Source organism: Epinephelus lanceolatus, chromosome 13 (assembly GCF_041903045.1).
Source record: "Epinephelus lanceolatus isolate andai-2023 chromosome 13, ASM4190304v1, whole genome shotgun sequence".
Classification (NCBI taxonomy): Eukaryota; Metazoa; Chordata; class Actinopteri; order Perciformes; family Serranidae; genus Epinephelus; species Epinephelus lanceolatus.
The window spans coordinates 8941022-8963189 of NC_135746.1; the positions used below are offsets into that span (position 1 = coordinate 8941022).

At 41.8% G+C, this 22168-nt stretch overlaps 1 protein-coding gene and 1 long non-coding RNA gene across 2 annotated transcripts in view; one reads left to right on the top strand and one right to left on the bottom strand.

The window, feature by feature from the left end:
* Positions 1 to 21008, bottom strand: part of flrt2 (fibronectin leucine rich transmembrane protein 2) — a 65433-nt gene extending 44425 nt beyond the window's left edge. The window contains exon 1 of the mRNA XM_033648389.2: positions 20436 to 21008. The gene's annotated coding sequence lies outside the window, so the exon portion shown is untranslated. The remainder of the gene's footprint in view (positions 1 to 20435) is intronic.
* On the top strand, positions 1718 to 5430 carry LOC144466467 (uncharacterized). Its single transcript, XR_013493087.1, has 3 exons — positions 1718 to 1972; positions 5049 to 5157; positions 5283 to 5430. It is a non-coding gene; the product is annotated as an uncharacterized LOC144466467 (long non-coding RNA).
* Positions 21009 to 22168: the final 1160 nt, after the last annotated feature.

Below are 22168 nucleotides of genomic sequence, written 5' to 3' on the forward strand. Positions count from 1 at the left end.
GAAGTAATGAGCAGAACTCTTTTTCTCAAGTGAATACATTATGTTTCGTTATCTTCAGCTATTCAAAGTCCTGCAATCTATAGTCTATAAAATGTCAGAAAATAGCAAAAAATATCCAGCACAATTTTCCAGAGCCAAAACTAGCATCTTCAGATGGCTTGTTACGTCCAACCAGCCCGAAACATATAAATAGTAATTCCACATTAATGAAAGACAAAGAAAAGCAGCAGATCTCAATTTGTGAGTAGCTGGAACCCGCAAATGTTTGCATTATTGCTTAAAATACCACTGAAATGTTTCATCACTGATTCCTCAACCATTGTTTTTTGCTGTGTTTGTTTGACCAGGTGACTTCAGCTCCTTCCTGCTGCTGTTTACAGGGGGACAGTTGTAAGTGTAACTGTAATGGATGCATCACTGCTCGTGTAGCAGAACTTTGCCTTCTTGTCGCACCGTGTTTACATCAGAGAAAACAGCACAAGCTCCATGCTGCTCAAAACAGAGGAGCAAATTACCAGCAAATGTCACAGATCATTACTTTATCATTAATGAAACGCTGTGAGGCTCGCAGGGCACAGTAATGCCACTCAGGACTGTATGTGTGATGGTGTCGACCTGAAGCAGCAGCAAAATGAGGGAGATTAACAAAAAGGTCAGTCCCACCATTCGTTTCCTTTTCGCCCGCATCAATTCTCAAACTGGTTACACTTCCAGACTTATTACTGTCGCCGCGGGGGATGTGGGTGTAAAGTGGTACCGCGAGGCCACTGACCTCATCCATGTGTCCCTGAATGAGAGTTAGGTATTAGGATGCAGCGCGAGGGGGGAAAGGAGAGCACTTGACCCCTATTGTCTCCATGTTTGGTCATATTTCCCTGTCACAGTCACGAGCCCCAGCTGAACTCCACTTCTTTAACATATCAGTGTGTCAAAGACAAAGCATAACACCACAGGCACTCAGAAACACACACACACACACACACACACACACACGCACACACACTTAGAGACAGAATGTCACTGCAACGTGGGTTCATCACCTCCATCAAGAATGCTCTCAGGAAGGGAGTGAATACACACGCACTCCCACACAGCTACATTTCAGTTTCTCATCTGGGCATACAAACATGTCTCGGCGGCGTTCTTCCCTTGACAGTTTACTTCCTTTGACATTTAACCAAATCAAAACAAATTCCACTCATGAGTGCATTTTCAATACGCAAGAAAAAAATGTGTAAACTCAGAGTGTAAAGAGCCCCCGATAATAAATGTAGAGAGGATGGAAACAGCACAACAATACTCACTCACTGCTGATGTTTCTGTAAATGAGGCCATTTTGTCGCGAATAATGATGTGGCTTTAAACAGTTTATTGGCTAATTTAAAAGGGGACCGTCGTGAAGTACGACCCAGTAGGAATTGAATGTTTTTATTCCTCGCCTGAGCTCTGGTTTTAAAGAAATGGCCTCACTAAACCACCGTTACTTTCACACGTCTGGGTCCATTTATGTGAACAGTCCCTGTTGTATAATTTCTCCGCCGTGTTAGCAGTGCTCCACCAGCTCCCTGTTCAGCCTCTCTTTGTCCCTCGTCTCTTTCTTTCCTCGACACCATATGGGAGAATGGAAAATTGATTATAAATAGACGATGTGAGGGATCCGCGGTAATGATGGCAGAGAGTGCTCTGTCCCACAGCACAATGTCACCACAAGCTATCGGCTACCCCGGCGCTGCACTTTGATGCTGCCCAGTGCATATTCTTATGCTTTGACGCTGGTAAGCCTATATGCCTCCAGAGAGCTCGCCTGGGGGTCAACTAATGGGACCACTGCCATCCTCCCTCTTTGCTTTGGAAAAGCAGCCGTTCCTTTTTTCTCTCTGTCTCTCTCTTTCTCTTTCCTGAGGACTTGGTTACAATAACTACAGCTCTCACAAACCCAGATTGGGGACGAGCCGGAGTAAAGAGAAGCAGTGTAAGTAACCAGCCTGCTCGTTCACAGCCAACACAAACTGACTCACACCTTGGAATCTTTCAATTTGCCTGTAATAAATTGCAGTAGGAAGCAATTGCGTCGCTGATGTGCTGAGGGGGTTGAAATTGAAACCCATGCGGGGACAGTGGCACGCTCTCACAGAGAACGGCAACGCATAGTCTTACTTTTGACTGGTTGAAGAAATGGAAACAATGTGAGATTCCTGAATATCTCTGTGTCTCGTTCACACACACACACATCCTCAGGGCCACAGCTTCATGTTTGCAAGGCTGAGCAGGCAAAGCAGCAGAAATGTCTCCACGTTAACGTGTCACTACCTCGGCTTGCAGATTTTCTCACAATAAAAGGTAAAACACTATTTGACGACAGCAGCAGCATAGTGTCTGGCAATTATGGAGGCAACAAAACAGCTTTCACAGAGATATGGACGTCTAACTGCAGCATAAAACAGCCACAGGAAGTATTTACAGTGTTTGAAATATGTATATCCTTAAGCTATGTGACCCGGGTTTGTCAGTATAGCCAAAGATGGATTACTTAAAGGGTCTAGCGGGCACAGGCCCAGGGGCCCAAACTGTCAGGGGCCCCCTGGCCTTCACCTGCACACTGTCATTCAACGTAACATGTTACCAACTAGCAAGAGACTCGGAATGACTGCAAAGATACACAAAAAGACCACAGAGACATGAAATACTACAAAGAGATGCAAAACAGCTGCAAATAGACTCACAACGACTGCCAAGATACACAAAAATGACAAGGACATCAAAGAACTACAAAGAGACTCAAAATAACTGCAAAGATATTTGAAGCAACTGCAGAGACACAAAACTACTACAAACAGGTTTAAAACAGCTGCAAAACTACACAAAGAGATGCAAAGCAACTACAAAGAGATTCCAAATGACTACACAGAAGCATTAAACGACTACAGAGAGATGCAAAAAGACAACAAAGAGATGCAAAACAACCCAAAAGGGACACAACATGACCACAGCTACATTCAAAGCAACTACAAAAGACACACAGTGACTACAAAGAGACACAAAGCAACTTAAAAAAACTGACTACAAAGATGGATGAAACAACCACAAAGAGACACAAAATGATTTCAAATAGACAAGAAATGACCACAGAGAGACTCAAATCAACTACAAAAGACACACAGAGTGACTACAAAGAGACACAAAACAACTCTGGAGAGACTCAACTACAACTCAACTACAAAGAGATGCAAAACAGCTGCAAGGAGACTCACTATGAAAACAAAAAGGGCAAAACAACCAGAAAGACGCACACAGCAACTACAAAGAGACAATAAACTACTACAAACAGGTTTAAAACAGCTGCAAAACTACACAAATAGACGCAAAGCAACAACAAAGAGATTCCAAATGACTACATAGAAGCATTAAATGACAACAAAGAGATGCAAAAAGACAACAAAGAGACACAAAACAACCCAAAAGAGACACAACATAACCACAGCGACATTCAAAGCAGCTACAAAAAGACACACAGTGACTACAAAGAGACACAAAGCAACTTAAAAAAGACTGAAAATGACTTCAAAGATGGATAAAACGACCACAAACAGGGACTACAAAGAGACACAAAATGACTACAAATAGACACAGAATGACTGCAAAGAGATTCAAATCAACTACAAAAGACACACAGAGCGACTACAAAGAGACACAAAACAACTGTGGAGAGACTCAAAAGGGCAAAACAACCAGAAAGATGCACACAGCAACTACAAAGAGACACAAAAAGACCACAGAGACACCAAACGACTATAAGGAGATACGGCAACAAAAACATTCACAACGACAACAAAAAGGGTGCAAAGCAACTACAAATAGACTCAAAATGACCACTGAGAGAAAGTAAACAGGTGGAGAGAGACAAAGAGACTCGTGACAACGGCACAAAAAGGCAAAACAACCAGGAAAAGACAAGATGCAAAACAGCAACAACTCTCTCACTCTCGCTCTCGATCACACACACACACACACACACACACACACACACACACACACACACACACACACACATTCTTAGGGCCACAGACAACACAGAGCAGCAGATATGTCTCTACATTAACATGTCACTACCTCGGCTTGCAGATTTTCTCATGATAAAAAGTAAAAATACAACTGATGACAGCAGCAGCATCTAGTCTGGCAATTATGGAGGCAACAAAACAGCTTTCACAGAGATATGGACGTCTAACTGCAGCATAAAACAGCCACAGGAAGTCTTTACACTGTTTGAAATATGTATGCTTTAGCTGGGTGACCTGGGTTAGTCAATGCAGTATCACAGCCCGATGCTCCCTCCTTTCTCTGTCGCCCAGCTGAGTGGCGGTCAGCTCTGTTTGTTCTAACTGCAGGTGGCAACGGTGACATGCATTAGTCCATATCGGAGGAGCAAATGTGAGCTCCCGGGAGCGCCGGGGCCCAGACGTAACTGGATAAAGGCCGTCGAAGGGCCTCGTCTGAGCCACAAGTGGAAACGCAGGCCGAATCTAATAAGAGTCCAACCCGCAGCAATGTAGACTGTATCAAAACAAGGGCTCTGAATATGGACTTCTCTTTGCAGGTAATTTGGTCTCAGCTGGGTTGAAACTCGTGTTATTCTGTTACATTCCCTCACGCTCTCTGTTCTGCGCTCGGGTGTGAGAGAAAAAACAGACATTTGCTGACCTTACAAATGACATTCTCTTGCAGTGATGTATAGTCTGCGCGGACAGCTGATTTGAAATTAATAACATCGCCGGTGACATCGTTTTTTTCCGAGGCTTTGCTTTCTTACATGATTAAAAAAAACACTTTACGTTAAAAGCTGCATTAAAGGCTTGTTTTGTTTTAAAAAAAGTGGGGGAGCAGAAAGAGATTGGCAGAAGCTTGTTTGCTCGGCAAGCATGTGGGTATCAGATAACGCCGTGCGTGTTTTATTGGGTGACGGACAAATAAAGAATAGCAGAACAACGTGTGGGAAGACAGACACTGGTCTAAAAGCCCCCATTCATCCCTGAGTCATGTTTCACCAGGGCTGCAGTGTCAGGTTGGACCCTAATCTCCTCCAGATGCCCTCTCAGGAAAACAACATCCCCTCCTGCAGCACCACAGAACAAGGACACAACCCCAAACCTGGATAAGGTAATTGATTTGCGAGTGGTTGTTTCGACTGTATCTATGCATTTACTCAAGTATTCTCTCTGTTTAGATTTTACTGTCCTCACTTTCGAGTCTTGATCAAAACAGTCTCTCCTTCCACTCATCAGCTCTCTCCTGTACGCCTGCCTGTTCCTGTCGGCTGGGAAGAACAAGGGAAATATATGCATAACCCTCCGCTGACATGCCGTCTCGTTTGATGTGGGATTCTCAAACAGATGCCCCGTCTCTCCAACGTTATTGGGGATATTAAAGTGCGGCATGGCTCTGTCTCTCTGACTCCTTAATGCAAACACACACACACACGCACACACACACACACCAACATTTGCAAAAGCCAATTCCATTTCCTGTTTTAGAAGCGAGCTTCACAGCTCTCCTCTGTTATTCAGATAGTAAATAAAAACTCGGTCCAGGAACTTGAGATCAGACGGAGGGCTGCTGCTGCAGTTAAGGATCATTTTCAAGATCATTATGTAGCAATGTACTTATGATGTGTCGGCTAAATTAGTTCATCTATAAAATATTAAGTCTAGAGAAAAAGGTGACAATGTCGAATATTTAATTTACAAATATAGAGACGAGAGAAAAGCTGCAAATCCTCATATTTGAGGAGCTGAAATCAGTAAATGTTTCATGTTATTGCTTGATGAATGCAGGGTACCGGTGGTTTATTGGTCGGGATGCGCAATATTGGATTATTTGCCAATATCTGATACGCCGGTAAATAACAACTTATTTGGCCAATAACCGATGCAGATATATCCACTTTTTTTCCCATTCCCCATTTTAGTGATCCTCAAGTCTCTTCTGTAGTGGAATTAACATCGTATTATACATGCATGCATTTATCGTGACGGCCCACCAGCAGATGGAGACATGAAATACAATACTTTTCAAAGTGTGTAGTATTCATTCATTGTGCAAAATAAGAAAAAACATGTTGGCCGATTTTAAAGCCATATTGGCCGATACCAATGACGTGCCCATATTGTTGTGCATCCCTAGTTCCTAGAGTTTCCTAAAGTAGATCAGGAGCCAGATGCTTCAGCTATCGGGCTCCTCTTATGTGGAACAATCTTCATCTTCGGTCCGGGAGGCAGACACTCTCTCCACATTTAAGACGACACTTTAGACTTTCCGCTTTGATAAAGCTTATAGTTAGGGCCGGCTCAGGCTTGCTTTTAACCGGCCCCTAGTTAATTTAATATGGGTCTAGTCTATCAGGGGACCTCCTATGATACACTGAGCTCCTCTCTCCTTCTCTCTCTCCATTTGCAAACATTCATGTCCCATTAATGCATGTTAACTCGACAGCTTATAGTTAGGGCTGGCTCAGGCTTGCTTTGAACCAGCCCCTAGTTAGTTTAATATGGGCCTAGTCTATCAGGGGACTTCCTATGATACACTGAGCTCCTCTCTCCTTCTCTCTCTCCATTTGCAAACATTCATGTCCCATGAATGCATGTTAATTCGATTTCTCCCCCGGGAGCACCTGTCTTGAAGGTTCCCTCAGAAAATGGTTGCGCCTGGATCGTGGTTGAGCTGCTGCTGTGGTCGGCCTGATGCCTAATACTACTACTGCTATTTTTATTAGTGATACTTCTACTATTATTATACACAAATGATTTTTATTGTCACATACAAATACTATCATAAGAAAATACTGAAATATGAATTTATACATGTGAATAAAAATGCTGTGCAGTTTTGAGAGGTTAATGTGCAGAGGAATAAACAGATGTTCACAACACAAAGTATACAAAGAATGTGAAATATACATTGTTATGACATATCGTCCTAAAGATGTGCGTTAATGTAATGCATTTAGAGATAGTATATACATGTGTGACAATCAGTGCAATACATTGGTGATAAAAATAACCTTAAACATCTATTTTGATTTTCATTTTGAAATCTTGGGAAGGTTGCTCATTTGCTTTGTTGCAGAGATTTCGATGAAAAGATGGACACCAGCTTTATGAAGCTACATCCAGCAGCCGATTAGCTCATCTCAGCAGAGAGACTGGAAACAGGTGGGAGACGGTTAATGTGGCTCTGCCCAAACACAAAATCAGCCTACCAACACCACTACAGCTCCAGAATTCAGACATTATGTCCCCTTTGTTTCATCCGAACCTAAATCGAAACAAAACATCAACAGTTTGTATGTAATCCTCTGCAAAACCACATTTTGTTTTTGCAGAGAACAAACAAACAAACAAGATACAATGTGTTCACAAGTGTAAGAATTGGTGGTTGGCAGATATTGTGACGACATTGTGATCTATTTCCCCCTGTTCCCAGTATTTATTCATGCTAAGCTAAGCTAACCAGCTGCTGGCTGTAGCTTCATATTTAACAGTCAGACATGAGAGTGGTGTCAAACTCCCAGCAAGAAAATAAAAACAATGCATTCCCTAAAAATTAGGCTTATATTTTAGGCAACTAATCAATTAAACAATCCACCAGTCAACTAATTCCTGACATTAAACCCATCTGAACATAACATCTATATATGTTAAACCCTGCTGCAGCAGCTCAGTCAGCAGAGGAAACTGTTGGCATTGTAAATTTATACAAACGTTATATTTGCATGTCTCATACTTAGCATATCCACATTTCTATAGTGCCGCAGAATATGAGCTGTCTTTGTCATCAGGAGGTGGAGGGGATGGTATGTCACCCAGGTGAGACACCTGCCAAGCTGTAGACCACTGTTTATACCAACAAACAAAAAAACTGCTGAGTCATTGCTGAGTTTCCAGCTGCTTTTCAGCCACCAAATGTGGGTGTGTTTTAGAAACTTATAGCAGTTTCCACCCAGGATAGTGTCACAAACACTAGTTGATTTTTACCAGTACATCAGTGCATTTTCTGTCGGGATAAGGGCGACAGAAAGTGGTTATTTTTATCACTGTGCTTCCAGCTGGGATAATGCCACATAAAGCGATTGTTTTTACTGCATTTCCAGCATTCTTTCAGCCACCAAATGTTAATGTTCCTTAGCAACTGGTCACTGTTTCTACCCAGGATAGGGCAACAAAAAACTGTATTTTATTTTTACCAATACATCAGTGAATTTCCTGCCAGGGTATGGCGACAAAAAGTGAATATTTCTACCAAGACATCACTGTGCTTCCCACTGGGATAATGCCATGAGAAGAGGTTATACAGAGATATTAGTACCACTACAAGACGTTTTATTTACCAAGACATCAGTGTGTTTCCACCCAGGATAGGGCAACAAAAATGGGACAGGCAGTGAACAAAATAAAGGGCCAAACAGGGCCTACCCAACTACCGACTACAAGAAAATGTAAGACAATAAGACCTACTTCACGTGGAGTTATCAATACAGTGGGGGTTCATAGTCTAGCGTTTATATATTCCATGAGTGGATTCCAGATTCTCATTAATTTATCAGAAGAGCCATTTAATGAGAATCTTAGTTTCTCAAGTTTGAGATGTTGCATCACTTCCTTGCATCACTTCCTTAAAGTCCAGCTCAGTGGATAAGGATTCATATCTGTGCGAATAAAGTGACAAATTTCGTTATTTTGTGTTTAGATCCTGATTTTCCTCTCCTGTTTTGCCAAAAATAGCTGTCAAACGATCATTTCATTTTCAAAATATCTGATAGGGTTTCGAAGATAAAACTCCAATAAGTGGACAAATTAGGATGCAGCCAGAATAAGTGTGCTAAGGATGCAGGGAAAAAACATGTATTTTAGGCCAAAACAAGACTTTTTCTCACCATAACCAAGTGGTGTTTGTGCCTAAACCTAACCACACGTCATCCACAGCCTTGTTTAAATGTTAAGTTTTGCACATTAATTAACAAGTGTAACGTATGCGTGGTTTGCAGTGATGCCAACTTTTATTCAGCTGGTTGTTTTGGCTGCAGACAGACTGAAAAACATCTGACACGACCGCGACACTGTGATAAATTTCAAAGGCTTCCAGCGTTTGAGCGGGGCTGTATCTGTCCTTGTAAAACAAAACTGTAAATACACATAAATGAAATTTACAAGCCAATTGCATATCTGGAGTTGAGTCAAACTTGTAAACACTGAGGAGGAGGAGGAGGCTGAAGAAGAAGCAAAGATAAGCAGGACTTGAATTATCTAGGCCAGTCAAAGGGAGGTGTGGTCGTGGACGTACGGTGCGGCTCTCGCTGCAGGCCGGGTATGTGAGAAGGTCATGTGAAAGTGGAATGTGGCCGAGCTGGATGTTTGCCAGAGGCTGTTATAAGTCAAGAAAGCTTATTTTTCTTAGAGTAAAGTGAAAACTGTGTGCCACCTGGGAGAGATTATTCCTCTCTGTCTCAATACAGTCCAGGTGATTTGAATAATTAGGTTTGGAAACATGTGACAGAATCTTGCCACGAGGCAGAGATCTCTTTTTTTTTTTTTGACGCTGTGATGTTTCAACAAAATTCAACAGACATAATGAGAGACCAGGCTTTCACACGCCGCATTGCTGGACAAACAATTACCCAGCAATTACTGAGAAGCTTTTGAGATAGAGGCGAATGGATCACTCAGCAGGCAGCTGACAGCGTGAGCTAACTCAGCAAGCGACATGCAAAATAGGAAAATAATGGTGTTGAGTGCCAGAAGAGAAGATCATCCGTACAAGAGAGGCATACTATAAACAAGTCGAAGGAGGCGACACATGGGTGGGGAAAACCCAATTTATGTAGACAGGTGAAGGGGACCTACACAGAGACGAATGCAAAGAGAACATGCACACAGATATTCAGACCAGCCGGTGTGACTGACAACAGGACGGACAGCGGCGCCTCAGCCTGGATTAGCATGTTTTATTGAGCATGAATCAGCATAAACCGAATGATTACATTTGTTCCCATATGAAAGGATTATTTCATTTCATGATATCAGGCTGTGAGAAAGTTTAATAAAGGAAAACTTTAAGGTGAGCAATAACAGGAAGTCCAGGGAGTTGCATAATGTCTACGCTGTGTTTAGTTTGGAAGTGAAGCTGCTGTTTTGTGTTGACGAGACCTTTGATTCATCGCCAGTCATGGTTTTGGGTATTGCAACAACAAAACTTAAGGATGATATCACAGTGGCTGGTGAGGGACGGAGTGAGTGAGGAGAAGGGTTGAGGACAGATACACAGGCAAGATAAAAATAAAAAAAAGGAGGAGAGAGAGACAAAGTGGTTATGTTCGGACCGGCAGCCTAAATCTGATCTCTGGCGTATCCAGATTGGAATCAGATTGCTTCTATCGAGTGTGGATGGCAAGAAACACGTAGAAGTCATTCCGTAGGTGGTTGGAAATCTGACTCAAATCAAATTTTAAACGACTTAGCCGAGCCGCTCAAATCAGATTTCAGATTGTCCTTTACGTCACTCTCAGAACATAACACAGAACACATGATGGTGACATCACATCTGGCTGTGAGACTGACGCACAGCAGGGGAAACAGCACTTACTGTAAATCTGAAATAAAAGTGCCAGTACAGCAAAGTCAAACCGCTCCATTAGAAGTACATAATTCAAAATCCTTCTGACAGTAAGTAAAAATGCAGTAAAAAGTACCTAAAGTATCAAAAAACACTCGTCTGCACAAAAGTGTCCCCTGTGACAGGTAAAGTGTAATGTGGTACATCATTTTTAGATGACATCATTAGATTAAAACTGATTGATTGGTGATTTAGGTTCATTTCACCTCCAATGGCCCGACCCCCCTTTAACTGGTAACTAACCGAAGCACAAGAGGCCTCTCCTGTTAGTCCGGTGCTCCATTGACTCAGTGAGCTTTAGCACTGTATTTCAAAGCGCTATCCATTTAGAGGTGGTGCAACCCTGTCTCATTCCAAAGTCGATGGAAACCGGCGCTTAGTCAGTGACTTCTGGTGTCAGACACCGACAAAAAAGCTATCCTATTCACGTCGGCATGATACGCAGCCAGTGGGCGTTACTCTGTAACGGTGTCTGGTGGCATCAGGAGGAAACTCTGCAGGACAACAACAAAACGTAAGACGCTGAAAGTCCGAGTAGGGTGGGTGGGACGGGTGGTGGATAGGTCCAATAAACACTGACTTTTACCCAGGAGGCCGATGTTTCGCTTCATGTAGGATTATAAATTTTAAATCCTGTTCTTTTTTCCTAAACCCAACCGCATGCTTTTGTTATTGAAGGAAAGAAACATCAATTTGCAGTGCTGTACTGAAGCAGTGCTTTTATTTTGGACTCACAGGGGCGACCCAATGTCATCCACCTGCAGAGCGGGAGAGCCACCGTTACAGACGTGGCTAATCAGAGGCTAACATCCCGTCAGTCAAAAACTTCAGTTTCTAATTCAGCCAATCACTTCACAGAAATGGGAGTCATCAACATTACAACTAGCTAGCGTCTGTGTAACATCTCCCTGATCGTAATAGAATATAGCAACTTCAACCACTGCTCATTTTAAAAGGACCACCGCAAGAAAGCCTGTTCTTTGTTTAAATGATCAGACAATTAAAGGACAATGCGTCATCTTACTTAAAACATTGTAAATTGGAAATAACACTTTTCAGCTAGTATTTCTGATCCATTGTCCATTTGATAATCTGGAAAAAGAACACGTTTTCTTGCGGTAGTCCTCCTAAAATGAACAGTGGTGAAAGCTGCTATATTCTGGAATGATCGTTGATTAAGGAGCTGATAAGCAGACGTGTTAGCAAGCGAGCTAGAGCACTAGCTAGTAGAAGAGTTTTCCTACTTCTGCTTTAAACAATCAATTGTCTTTGCAAGGGAATCGCTAACGTTATTTTTACAAAAATGATAAAAAATACGAAATTAGCAATCGCCCTCCGTACAACATAAAACCGAGGGTCTGCTATTGCACATATGCATGTCTAACATGGCCGCTCTCTGGCTCTGCAGGGTGATGTTTCTCAGACAACTGGGGGGGAAGACCAAAGGTGGGCACAATGTTTACCAGCAGCAGTCACCAAATGAGCTGTGTTGCTAGCTAACCTTAACTCCCACCAGACCTCTGCGGTGTGCCATGCAGTAAACTGAAGACTACCAAAACTAACCGACAGACCAACACGTGTAACCAGTGAAAAAAATAAATGTCCCGATCTGATGTCAAAGATCAGTATCGCGGATGATAAAACCATTTTTTAACTGATCAGGATCAGCTTTGTTGAGCCAATCTGATCCTTTGTTTTACGTCAGTTGCCAACACAGGTGTTTTTACTTGTGAAGCCTTCATGCACAGCAACACAGAGTGCAGCCTTTAACATCTCTCCAATTCTCCACTGAGCTCATTTGTGCTCTTTAGTGGACGAAGCTGACCATACGCTATCACCACGATGAGTATCGGATCTGAATATTGGACCAATTTCAAAATCGTTGTTCCCATTATTCACTTAAGACAAAAACATGGGAAAATAGGGTCCAGGTTGAAAGTCCAAGGATCACAAGATTCCTTGGAAGGGTTGTGAGATCATTAATGGGCTGCACTAGAACACAGCACCAACACACACATGTATTAATTTCATTCAATTTTTTCTCTCTCTGAACAGTTATTTAAATAAACCATTTTACACAGTTCAAGAATCAGTCATTCTTTGTTGAAATAACTCATGAACATCTGAAAAATGATGAGAAGCTGCGAGACGTTGCTGTTTTCTGAGCGGTTACAAGCTGAAAATGTCTGGATCTTAATCTGAGAAGCACCTTTTATCTGTCACATCAATGTAGTTGATTAAAAAGCACATTCCCCTCTGAAATGTGGTGGACTACAAGTAGAAAATACCCGAAAATACTCAGAAGTATTCAAGTCAAATACATGTACCTGCAGTACAGTACTTGTGAAGATGCTTTCTGATGCTACATGAAACATGGCTGCACATATTAACCTTCCTCATCTCTGTTGTTGCGTGCTGCATGCCACTGTTAAACATGAGAGCATACATCTCCATTCTTCGGTGTCATTGTGGAAAAATGCTCTATGAGTCACAGTACGTGCAACGGTGTCATTACCCCCAAAACTAATCCTGATAGGTTTACGACGCCTGACCACAAAATGCAACATCGCTTGTAAATGACACAAAGGAGTTCCACCCTGAAGATCAGACTTTAGAGACAAATTGAGTTTTTATGAGGTGTGAACATAAAATCTAAGATAAAGGGGGGAGATGAGGGTGGAGGTGAGGGGCGGCGGGGTCCAAACTACGTCAGCAGCATGAAGCCTCCTCAAAGTTCAGTGTGGTTGGAGCAGAAAATCAAGGAGCAGGGCTCTGTGTTGTGTGCTGTACGCCTGCTGGCAGCCGCTCCCGCTGGCATTCGCCTTTGCTTTTTTGGCTGCTTTCAGAAGGTTCCAAAGCAAACAAGAACGGTCCTACTCGCAGGCCGTAAAACTGGAGTCAGCCCCCTCAATCATTCACAGAGCTGCACTTCACTAAAAGGCATCAAGTATTTACATTTTATCATCAAGGTGATGCAAAATATTACAGACTTTTCAAATTATGATGATTATTTTTAAAGTTTTTCTTTAAAGTCAAAAAAAAAAGTTTCCTTTTTGTGTGAGACTTTTTTTTTTTTTTTTTGACGTATTTAAAAAAGTGTCGTACCCCTGGACATCCTATGAAGTCTGATATAATAATAACTTTAATTTATATAGCGCCTTTCAAGAAACCCAAGGTCCCTGTACAATACATAGTAATGTGTTGATATGATATATGATGTGTTTGACCACTGGAGGTGTCCAGACAGAAATGTCTAGGAGTGTACTCAGCTGAGGGAATCTACAGCGAACAGCCAACAGCCGAGTGAAATGGAGAACATTCGTCAATGGCCTACACTCCCAAGATTAGCAAAGGGCTTTAGTCAAGTAAGTCAAGCAGCTGTGTCGCTCACACATCAGTCAATGCACAAAAATGTCCCCTCCCTTTGACATAAGGATGAGAGTACACCATTATCTGTATCTGGACTTGGTGTGGGCGGAGTTTAAAGTTGAAGTTTGTGGGACCAAACCATAAGTTCCGTCATCAAGAGTACAAATATTGTATCCAGATGATACTCGTACTTGTAAAAAGCACATTATCTGTACCAGATCTTCGGTAAAACACTGTGAATTGACGTATTTTTATTTTTTTCCCCTTTCCCCAAATGTACATAGTTATATTTTGCCAACACAGGCACATGGTTGGGTTTAGGACAAAAGAACAGGCTTTGGCTTTACAATCTTATGGGAAGCGAACACCAGCCCTCCGGGTGAACATTGGTGGTTGTTGGTCCCATCCACCACCCCTCCTGCCCACCCTACTCGGTCTTCTGCCACCTTAACTTGCATTGTTGTCCTGCCACTTTTCCCTTTACGCTGCTCAGTGCTGTTAAGAAATAACGGCTACCAGCTGTATGTCATGCCAATTTGAAAGTATGGCTTTTTCCGTCAGTGTCGCCGGATTTCGATGACTTCGGAGTGAGACTAGGTTGCCCCAGGAGCTTATAATGTGGCATGGAGATCAAGTGTGTGTTCATGTTTGTCTTCATGCCAATTGTCTAAATGAGGGCATGGCAAGGGTGAGGGGGGGATACATGTGGGCACGTGATTGCAGCTCCTGCATTTCCATTTGAATTGAAGTGATATTATATAAAAAAGAAATTAGTGCCCACCCACAGAAATATTGTACCAATCAAATGAGTGTTCCCACATTGTCAGTCATAACCAGCCCTGATTTCTTGGCAGGCGAGTCAGATTTAAATGGCTGTTTTGAATGTTTATGGAGCGTCTTTGTGTCTAAGTGTTCTGAATTGCGGAGCGTTGTTACTGCAGCAATCAGAGCTGTGATTTTCCTTTTATCCTGCTCTGTAAAGAACAATCCAGGTGCTGCTGGTAAATGTGGAGACATTCATTTAACAAAAACATTTGTCACCTCTGATGTTGAGACACTCTCACCACAGCATCATGAATGCCAATGTTTGCCATAGAAAAAAAAGGGCTTCCTGGAAGCTGAAGTACAACAAAGTAAGTAATTTTTCCTCCCGTGTTCAGCTGTTAGAGGTCAAGGTTGTACTCCGAGCATTACCTCAGTGAGCGTCGTCTGTCTCTCTGAATGACAGGTCGCACATAAACAGGGTGCCAATGGTCACGACTGGGAGATTATGAGTGTTTGATGAAAATAGCCGTTGCTTGGATTCATCACAGGTGGCGTTGGATTCGACCTCCAGACGTGTGGTAGTGAGGTCACTGTGGCAGCTTCATGTTTTTTACATCGGTCTTCATGTTATTCTAATTATGTCTAAGCCCCTGACTATAATCTGATAATGATTGGACTCCAAATGTCCAGGTATTATCCTCCGAAAACACACTCGCGACATTCCTTCTGAACTGTGTTTATTTAAAAGGAAGCAGTAAGAATTCAGCCCCATTGGCAGAATGGAGGTTGACGTGCAGATGTATATATAGAGGGTCGTTTTTTATAGACACTTAACTCCAATTAACCTTCATTCTCCTATTTGCCTGTAATCACATTATCCTCTGGTATTTGGCTCTATTTTTCTTCCATCCAGGAGAGGCTGCGTCCTCCTGCTACAAGTCCCGAGAACGCAGAGGTATCGTAAGAACAAGCTTCTCCTTGTACTGGATCTCCCACTTGGCCGGAGAACCAGTCTACTCCCTCTGCGTCTCCCCCTCCTCGCCCTCGGATCTCTCTCAGTGCTCTCTTCACGCTCTCTTTTTAGCCGTCTCCTTCAGCTCCCTCGCTGCAGATCTGCCCTCGGGCCATGTCCAGCGTCAGACAACGTCTGATTCATGCCTTCTTTTGGCTGCTGCGATCAGCTGACTCTATAGTACTGTAGGTTTGGGGCTTGTTGGAGGTTTGAGTCAATATCCTGCCGGGCACTGATCAATTCCAGATAATAAGTAAGCTCTGTTAATTAAAAGACACAAATTTAACAGAAATATCACTTTGTTATGCCTATCATATTCCACTTCATCATGCTGTAATTTAGTTTTAATACATTGGGACAAAGTGAGTCATTCTCATTGTCAAAATAAGGGTTTTACTTCTCGCTATTATGTCTTAAAACGGACAGATTGAAACAGAGGCTCAAGTCTGTGCCTCTTTCTTCCCCCATGCCGTGCAGAAACACATTCCAGCTGTCAAATATGTTCCTTCATGTACTTCCATATAAAACCGTTTCTGACTACCTGCCTGTCCCCTAAAGCAATTATAGGTGAAAGAGCTCACTTTCAGCACTCGAATCCCCACGCTCCCAAAAAGGTGTGTGTTGAGCTGTCGCCCTCGCTGACACATTAGTGGCATATTTTTCAGGATTGATGCATGAATGGTGATGCATGGAATTTGCAGCAACTTTGAAGGATTTTGGAAATGTCACCTCAGTTTGGCTCATAATTTACACTTCTACCCCAAACTGCATTGAACAAGGATATTTGCACTAAATTACATTTATTTGGAAGTTAGGGCTGCTAAATGCAACATGTGATATGGTGTGAGATATTAGAATTACAACCAACAACTTTTTCTTCGTTGATTAATCTGACAGTCATTTTAATCAAAATAATTAATCAAATAATCACTTGACCTATGAAGCATCTGAGAAAAGTGAAACATGTCCAGCACAATGTTCCAGAGCCAACTGTGATGTCTCCAGATGTCTCAAGAGTTTACAGTGATATAAAACAGATTTTGTTTACTTTATCATACTTTCTCTTAAGTAACACTTTGAAGGCAGGAATGTGAGCAAAGGATCTGATATGGAGCAATGCAGGGCCGTAACCATGGAGCCAATATTGGGACGCCGTGTCAACTTCAGCCTGTTGCATGCATTGTCGGTTTTCAAAATACACTTTTTCACAGAAAATGTACAGTTTGCATACAGTCTCTTTCAAAATAAAAGCACTGCGTCAGCACAACACTGCATATTGACGTTTTTTCCTTCAACAACAAATGCACGTGATTGTTGAAGAAAAAAGAACAGGTTTTGGCTTTACATTCATACAGGAAGCAAACACCCGCCTCCTGGGTGAAAGTCGGTGGTTGTTGGACCCATCCACCACCCCTCCCACCTATCCTACTCAGACTTCCACTGCCTTATCTTTTGTTGTTGTCCCGCCACGTTTCCCCTGATGCCATTGGGTGCCTTTAAAAACAATAACTCTGACTGTCTGTGTATCATGCCGACATGAAAGGACAGCTTTTTTCGTCGGTTTCTGATGTCAGAAGTCTCAGACCAAGCGCCGGATTTTGATGACTTTGGAGTGAGACTGGGTTGGTCACAGCAATATGAAACACAGATAGTCGGGGTGAGTTTTTTACAGGCCATTGTTCGCTTCCCGTATGAATGCTGAGCCAAACCATGATGTTTTTTTCTAAAGCTAACCATGTGCTTTTGTTGAATGTACATATGAGGTGTTTTATCGACATTTATTTTGAAAAAGTATGTATGTACGCATGTAACAAGCAGAAACTGTACATTTCCTGTGAAAGTGCAAGCCTGTTTACAAAGACACAATAGACCCAACAGGCATAACATGGGAGGGGAGACCGGGGTTGGTTGGCACACTTTTTACTTTCTGCCGTATTTCTCTGTCATTATGTATATTCGAATACTTTATCCAGCAGTAATTGAAAGGCTAAGTTCTCAGCTAAAAATAAAAATGTTTTGACACACAAAAATGTTTTCTGAAATTAGGTGACTCGTAAGTAAAGTCTTGTTGTGCATTTGTGCCAACCAGCCTCATCACAGAGTTGGATGGCACAATGTTAAAATATTACAATGAATCAACCAATCAAAACCATTTGAACATTTAATTCAAACAAGAAACAGAAAAAATGAACATTTAAGAGAATATCTGCCTATTATTTAAAACCAAACAGCATTTTAAGCAATCTATCAGCTACTTTTGCCTTTGACTAGTCAAAATAACACTTAAAAAATAACAATATAAACATTGTTTTTAATCTTTCAAAAATATTTCAATCTCTCAAAATACTGTTTCATTTACAACTGTTACTGTTACAGTTGGTTTGTCCATGTGTCATCCAACCCTGCTCACATTTGTCTCAACTTGGTGATGAAATGGTGTCAGCCAGTTGCCATCACTCATCACACACTTTTAAATGTCAAATCAAAATGTAGCTGATTCATTTGTCTGTTAACGAGAGGTAACACATTTACAATATCTCTCTTTAACCCAGTTTTATAAAACATTTAGTCCACAGGCCACTTTTTTACTTTCAATGCTATGAAACTGTCATCCTCACCAAAAAAAGTTAGTGACTTTCAGATGTTTCAGAGTGCAGGTAAATAAAGCAAACGTGTTTATGTCATATTTTTGTTTTTATGACCTTCAAAAAGACCAGAAAATAGCCGTCTGCCAACTGATTCCGTTTTCCTACCACAACAGAATGAATTTTGTGTGTGTGTGTGTTCTGCCTTGTTGTTTCAAACTCATCTCGTACTGGAAAAAATGTCTTCAACTTTCCTTTTGCATATTTCTAAGACATTTTCTGTATTCTTCCTTTAAGATGATCTTACGTGCTGTTCCTGTGTTTTATGTCTAAAGGAAATACAAAGATTTACTTTGACGCGAGTTGATTCAGGAAATTAAGAGAAGATTTGTGGCACATTTTTTAAATAACATACTCTTTAATCTTTGGGCTTGGGGGAAGGTAGGAAGTATTTACAAGTCAAAGGTTTCAGTCTGAGTGAAGTCAGGGGTCATTGGTGTGAAAGTCCAAGTCAAGTTGCAAGTCTTTTTTTCAATTTGAGTCTAAAGTCATCAAATTTGTGACTCGAGTCCACATCTTTGATGAACTGTAATGTATTAAAGTCATATGTTCCTGTAGAGACTGCCTAAAAGAGAAGTTAAAATAGATTGACGTACTGGATAAATGGTTTAAACAGTTAGGTAAGAGAAGGTAAACATGTTTATTAACTAGTCACATGGATAAAGTTATAATAATTACTTTTAATTAAAAGGTAAACAGTTTAATTAATTAGCTAAAACTAGAGGATAAACTTTAACGTTGGTGTATATTATTTATTGCACAGTAGTTCTGACCCTTGACTTCCATTCTTTTGCATGGACAAAATATACAACTTCATATTCTGGAACACATACAATTTTGTAATAATGTTCTTTGCAGGTATCTGAAAAAATATCAGCTAAAAGTTTCAGAAAATACTGAGTAATTAGGAATTTATTAAGGTAATTAAATGCTAGAGGTTATATGTAGATGCTGGAGAGGTATGTGCTGTTATTCTCTGTGAGTTTACTCATTAATCACGTCCATTGGCAGTCTGGTCTGGGACTTGGCGTGCGTGTTAAGTAAAACCTGTGAATAAAACAGCTTTGTAAATTGAGTGTATTCGGGGCAGCGTTTCCTGGCTGTGTTTTTTTTTATATTGGTATTTTTTAAAGCTTTTGATCATAGAGTTGTCATTATTTCCCCAGAAGCATGGTGTGTTTACCTGCGAGGAGCAACAGAGCACTTCATACCCATTTAAATAATGAGACTATTGCAGAAGATGTTAGAGATAATTGTTACTGTTTCACCTCAGACATTTTTAAAGTTATTGCTGGAAAACGCTCACAATTATTTTAAATTGATGTCTGCTGGAAAAGAAAGAGCAGGTGGCAGATTTCAGAGCATAAACTGGCCCTCGAATTTTTTAGAACAACTCCCGAGAGAGTGTGAATGCACCTCTTTTTTTCCTTTTTAAATAATGTGTACTCAACCTTTTATTTAGCGTCTCCTGTAGGCCACCCATTAAAATCCTCACCCTGCTTAAAACTTTGCTTCAGAGGGATTTGTCACCCCAAAGGTTGACAAGACAAGTGCACAAGGTCAGAGAGAGACACGGCGAACAACAGGCAGTGAACTAGAAAGAAACATGGTGGCTATGAATAATGCATGGATAAAAGGTTTATCTAATGGCACTCTTAAAACTTTTAAAAGTTGATCTGTGCTTTCAGCTGGAGATGCTCTCGGCTAAAAAGCTCCTTTTTTTCTTGGCGTACCGCAGTCGTCCTCCAAACTCAGCTTGAGAGAGACACTGATTGGTTTAATTATGTTTGCAGTGATTAAGCATCTTAATGGTACTCATCACAATATGAGACATGAATCACAATGATTTGGAGATGTGACATTTGGGCTGCAGCTTTGGAAAAGATTTTTCCTGAAGTTTTTTTTTTCTTCCACTTTTCCTCAGACACACAAGGGGAACACTCACATCTTGGCAGACAATTTAAAGAGGCGACACTTACCGTGTTTGGACGCTTGGTGGTCAAGGAAGGGTCAGAGTAAAGCAGAGACACGGAGAGAGTGGAGAGCACGACCTCGCCACATTACACTCACATCCAGCTCCCAGACACGAGGACGAGACCGACGGGGCTCGTTAACTTGAAAGCGCGGATGGAGGGCAGCGGGCTCGCTAGAGTGTGTCAAGAGGAAACTGCAGGCACCAGTCTGTCAGGCCGCTCAGAGGCAGCGTGAGGAGGAAAACGAGACAGACAAAAGCTGAGAGAATTCAAAGACGCCAGCAGTTTCTTCTTCCTCTTCCTCCTCGCTTTCTCTGCTGCTGTAACTTAACCCCTGAGGAGAGTAGCGCAGGCGAGCACACACACACAGAGAACCAGTTCCAGACCTGTCCTGCACCGACTGCTGCCTCTCCCCCTTCTCTCTCTCCGTTTTCTCTCCTCTCTCTGTTTTTTGGTATCATTTAACTCTTGATTCCATGGCCCAGCGATGAGCTCACCGCAGGCTCAGGTTTCAGTGCCTTTACTGGAATGCGAGGGCAGCGGCGCAGAGAGGCAGAGGTGCCGCGGAGGTCAAAGGCTACTGGGGTAGTGTAGAGGAACGGAGTCTGTCATCTGGGGGAGTTCCAGTGGAGGGATATCTGAGGGGCCTGGAGTGCCGAGAACAAAACAGGAGTTACAGGGGTCATGGGTTACGGATGTTGCGGGGCCAGGCTACATCTGACAGCTCTGAAGGCTGTGGACTTGAGGACACTGAATACATTTACACACTCAAAGACACACACACACACACACTGAGAGACAACCTCTTCTAAGTGCCAGATTTATTGCTCACTTAGAGAGCGGGGTGTTTTCCTCAGGGAGAAAAGATTTTTTTTCCTCTTTTGTGGTGTTTTCACATTTCAGCAGACTTGGGTCAGAGATATGAATTATACAGCAAAAACACATTCATACTAACTAAAGAGGGCGACCCACATCACAGGAATACACTGCTTTTATTTGCATAGCACACATTTAGTGCAAATTATTTTATAATCATGATAAAACTGAAATGTAAATAATTAGATGAAACAGAAAAACTTTAAAAAGAAATAAATATGGTTTTACTAAAAGGAATGCTGCACTTCGACTGCGGCTCTGCTCAACCCCACTCGAGCGAGCTGAACTGATATCAGAAGTTAAAACTCTGCAACATCTGATACTCCTCTGTTCTGGCTCCCACACATAATTTCGAATCATTTGGAGTATTTCAACCAAAAATAACTTGGTTTGTAACCTGTAAAGTTGGTTCCCAGCTGGAACCAAACAAGAGCGAACCATGACGACATCAATGGACGTGTCATACTCTAAAGAGTGGAAAGAAAGGATGGAGAAGGCAACAATTGAGACGTAAAGCAAGAAGTCATTGGAAAAAAATAGAGTGCAGAGGTCTCATTAATCATTGGTCTATGCTTGCTTTTGGATAAAAACAAATATCTGTAATAAAAGAACAAAATTTCACCAGTAATCAGTGTGATCTGCCATTTTGCTACCACTGTTTATTTTGATTGTCCATTGTACAATGCCCCCCATTGATGACACATCCTTGATTACAATGGCATTGCTCAAAACTCTTGGAAACGTGGTCCCTGAACACAACCGGTTGAAGAAACTGAACTAATTTGGTGGAAAAGGGGTATGATTAGTCAGAAAGAATACATCACTAGAACAGTCACGACACAAATGCATAGAGAGAATGGCAA